Source organism: Durio zibethinus, chromosome 9 (assembly GCF_047325235.1).
Source record: "Durio zibethinus cultivar Kanyao isolate XHJ-2024 chromosome 9, ASM4732523v1, whole genome shotgun sequence".
Lineage (NCBI taxonomy): Eukaryota > Viridiplantae > Streptophyta > Magnoliopsida > Malvales > Malvaceae > Durio > Durio zibethinus.
Window position 1 is genome coordinate 11,284,776 of NC_143170.1, and position 5,092 is coordinate 11,289,867.

The 5,092-nt window shown below is 32.5% G+C and overlaps 1 pseudogene; it reads left to right on the forward strand.

Annotated features, from left to right (window-relative positions):
• Nucleotides 1-292: 292 nt before the first annotated feature.
• On the forward strand, nt 293-2,052 carry LOC111317044 (WD repeat-containing protein RUP2 pseudogene; annotated as a pseudogene).
• The last annotated feature ends 3,040 nt before the right edge of the window (nt 2,053-5,092 follow it).

A 5,092-nucleotide genomic window follows, 5' to 3' on the forward strand; every position in this document is an offset into this window, starting at 1 on the left:
ACTTAAATAATTAGTCAAGCTAAATTTAAATAGTCTAACATTTAATTTGATAGATTCACAAATTTAATCGAGATTTTTAATTTTTTAATATATTTAATATAAATAAATATTTAATATTTATATTTACAACTTTACTAAAATTAATTGAATTTGAATTGAATTCAAAAATTGAATTTGAAAGGCTCAATGAAATTAGAAATCGAATTCACAAAATAAAAAATAAAACTTAATTGAATTCAAGCCAAACTTGAAAGTTGAGAAATTCTTAAGTTTGGCAATGTATTAAATCCATTCAACTCAATTAGACCCTTTATGCGATGATATAAAGTTTAAGCAATGGCATCACTGCATCACTGTAATAGAACTCAACATGGAGCATAAACTATCAGGAATCTTATGAAAGTGCGGAAATTATAAGCAAAATATCAGAGGGGCTAACATATTTATCCAATCACACCAACTTTATTGCGCTTTGGTTACGTCTATGGAAGCCTTTCATTGGTCCCAAGGTCCATAGACCTCCAACGCCAGCATCTCCATTTCATTTGAATGGGCAATGAAAAACTTCTCCTCCGGATTCCATCTCCTCGGCGTCCCAGGCCAAGAAAGAAAAGAATTCGAAAAAGAAAGCGTAGGAAATGATAAAGGAAACCAAGGAGATCATCACGAGGAAAAACCAGCAGCTCGTTGTCTCTTCCAGGCCCAACGCTACCATCTCTGACACCCTAGCCGTCATCGAATTCGACCCTTCTAATGCCATCTTAGCAAGAGGAGGAACTGCAAGAAAGATTAGGATTTACACTTTGAAATCATTGTTGCCACAAGAGAACATCCAATTTCCAAGGTCAGTAAAGTGTTGCCTTTCTAGACCATGTTAATGCTTGTAATTATTACATCTGTACCCTAGCTAAGCTTAGCAGCCTTTGATGGAAACCCGGGTCCGCTGGCCTCATCTTGGGATCGGGAATTATGATGGTGTGGTCATGGAATATGATCTAGAGAGAATCTTTGAACGCGACGAGCATAGTGGGAGACGGGTTTGGAGCGTGGACTATTCCCGTTGGGATCCATTCGTCGGGGCATCCGGCTCAGACGGTGGCACCATGCAAATGTGGGACGCACGCTGTGACAAAGGAGGGGAATGTGTGGCTAAGGTGCAGCCCACGGTGGCACGTAGCTCGCTTTGTTGCGTCGAGTTCAACCCCTACGGTGACGCATTGATAGACGGAAATTGGACCCCGTACATGCGTTCGACGGACATACGTCAGATTTCTTGATGCCCAAACAATGGTTTCAGCTGCAACTGATGGGTGTTTAAAGCTATGGAATATAAGTGATTCTCGTTTAATTAGAACGTACAAAGGGTTGTCAATTTGGAGGCATGGCGGGTTGCTTGGATGTGGATCGGGGAATAACCAGCTCGAGCCGATGGCTAGAGCTGGGTGTGACCATGGTTTCGTCAGTAGCGTGTGTTGGAGGCAAGTCCATGAAGACCAGTGCACACTTCTGGCAGGGGGTTCAACTGGGGTTTTACACGTTTTTGTTGGCAGAAGGAAATCATAGGTCATGTTGGAATGATCTTCCTTTTTCCCATAGCATGTTACCCTAATTGGCAGTTTTTAACTTTTAATTTAGCAAATAAACGATGAATTACAGTGTTTTTAGTTTACCCAAAAAAAAAACATTGGACAAGAAAGAAAGACAGAAAGTTAAGCTATATGTTTAATTAGGCTTTGTTTTAGATTTGCTCACTAACAGCTGTTTCATGAAAGTACAGCTACTTCGATCTGACAACTTTGGCACTCAACCATGCGTTTTGCTGGGGCTAGAATTCTCATTTTCCCTGTTAAAAAAAATTAATTTCAAGTTTAAGTTTCAGTTTCAATGATGTTCTTGTTTCTTGTTTTTGTCTTTCGTTTGGCATTATTGCTAAAAGAATATTGCTAATTATGAACATTTTTCATGGTTGTTAAAGCATTTAAGAATGAGTTCATATTTGATATATTATTAGTGTATAAATTTTATTTACAATTAATAAATCAAATGATGCTACCTCATTAATGATAAAAACAACCCTTAAAATAAATATACAAAAATTAATATTTTTTAAAAAACTTACTTATTAATGAGATGATATTATCTGACAGTGCATCAAATATAAATCCTTCAAGAATTTGGCGAAAAAGAATAGAAATTTAAGTCGCAGACTAATTGCCTCAAAACTTTTTTTAGAGGCAAATGCGTCAAGAGAAGGCTAGATTAATGTTGTGTAAGCATAATTCCAAAATAATTATATGACACCAATCAATCAATCAATTTATGGATTTATTTGAACAATTATAAATGATATGCGGAAACAACTATAATTTTTTAGAAAGATTAGGTATTTATCTTTGCTTTCTTTTACTAGCAGCTTTTAATGGTTAAATATTATTAAAATTAGAAGTGAAAAGGGGACCTTAACCAATTTTATTAAACCCTAGAAGTGTACTCAAAGGCTTATTAAGCCAAAAGTCTACACAATCGCCAAGCCATATTGACCCAATAAGATATGTAAAGCGTACACATAAGCAATCAATTTTAATTATTTGGGCTCTCATCATTCATTTCTCGTATTAAGACTAAATTTATTAGCTTGTTTTATTAAACTATAAATCATCTATTTATAGTAGCCCACATTATGGAAAATTCTAATACTCTCTCACTTAGACAATATTAATTAGGTTGTTTGATTTTATAAAACACATTTAGAAAAATAAGAATCTAAACTAATTAACTTTACTTCGATGCAACTACAATTTTAAAAACAATTTAGCTCCTAAAATAATATCCTAATGATCTTGTCCAATGAAACCATATAATACTAAATCATGGCAGTCATTATGCCTCTTTATTAACATAAGACTAATCCATAATTGTAAGTACTAGAGACTCTATTGGCAATGGATCACAATGTGACTGTGTAACAAGAAAATAACATCCAAATGTAATCTCAATGTGCTATTTTCTTTATCAGCCCTCTTGTTGATTTCTCTAAACTTGTTGAGAAATCTCCATAATATTCAAATGTGCTTGTATGTCTCTGTTTTGTCCTCGAGGTTACGTGATGGTATCATTTATGAGATAGATCCAAATAACATTAAATCATACAAAAGATAAATACTAAGTCTTAAAATTTTATAATATGACATGTCAATATAAAATATGCATATATAATTAGATATATACATAAATAACAACTATTATTAATGTATAAAATAATTATATCCACTTAATGGTAACTCATAGACTTATTCATCTCAAGCTACATTTCATAGATAATTAGCAATCACATACAGTGCATTTGCCAAAGTAAAGAAATCCATAAAAATAATGATTCCAAAATCAAAATTTCCATCTATTATTGTAACAACCCAAAACCTATTATGAACTTGGTAATACTATAATCCTCACATAGAGAAAGCATGTCATCATATAATCAAATCACAATATGTCACGCTCCGAGATCAAGACGTAATATGGCCATATTACCTTGAAAAAAATCTCAAAGTAATACGAAGCCTTTTTTCTTAAACATTCTAAAATTCTTCAATAAAATAATCTACCAAGTAAAATTCATATATTTAATCCAACTGATGATATATCTTTATATATCCAAATACAAACCATATAAAATACAAAACTATCTCTTAAGATCTCATTGGTCAACATATTTTCTAACGACTAAGTAATCTTTTTCATTTCATCTTTTAGCTTCACACAAGACTAACCAAACTTATCACTTAGTCATCTGTAAAGAAAAAGTAAAATGAGAATGAGCAAATCACAGCTCAATAAGTATAGGCTCACACACCTTATCAGATCAAGCATCGTTTTCTTACACATCATATAGATCATTCAAAACATTCATCAAATCATAATATCAAAACGTTTCAAGATCATCGTTTTGTCAAATATTTCATAAATTCATAAATTAATGTCAAAATATGTCATTTCATAAATCAATGTAAAATATGCTATCATTCAAACATCATAATCAAATCAAATCATGGATCAATCATTAAAAATCATCGTAAATCATCATTATCATAAATCATCATTATCCTTCAAATCGTTAGCTACGGTCACTGCTATAACCCGTGATATTGGCCGTATTGACAATTTCATTCTAATGAACATTGCTAACTATTATAACCCGTTAGCCAAAGCTTACGCTAACTACTATTACCCGTTAGCCAGGGTCGTATGATCATGTCTTTGCTAACTATTATAACTCGTTAGCCAGGGTCGTAGAACTAGTTCTGGTGTCGATGATCCCACTTCCTATGGATATAAAAACGTAGCTATCATAAAATCATTCTTTAAACATAAATCATTTTCTCATTTCATTCATAAACATGATCCATCATTTATATAGAGAAACACAAAATAATCATATGCTTGATCTTATTTTCATACACTGAAAATAATGAAATAAAATATTCTTTCATTTAGAAACATATATATATACATAGATTCGAAAACAAGCAAAGTGTATGAGATTCTACTTACCTTCATTCGATTCCACCACTTAGTTTTTCCCCCAAAATAATTAATGACCTATTCAAGATCATTTCAACAGATCAGAATTTAATCAACCCTTTTTGAGACCATTTATACAACAATCAACTAAGTTACACAAGGGTTAACTTAACTAATTAATACTGGCAGCCCGAACTCTTTTCATTAAAATAGTCATCTCTCAATATACCCAAATCCGAATTATGATCTCTTTAATGCGTTAGAAACTAGACTTGATAAGCTTTCTAACCATATATGGCACACCTCGTAATTCCTTGTAGATTAATTATAACAATTTTTGAAATCCACATCATATACTGGTGCCAAACAGCCTGTATACCTTCTAATAAAAATTATATATTTATTCACAGGAAACTCCAAATTCAATTCCGCTTGTTTCATTGGAAAGTAGACTCAATAAGCTTTCCAAATATATATGGCTTAATCTGTAAAACCTTGTATACAAATTAAGAAACATTTCATAATTCAACCCTGATGTTGTTGTCTTACAGCCTGCATATCCTTAAGTTAA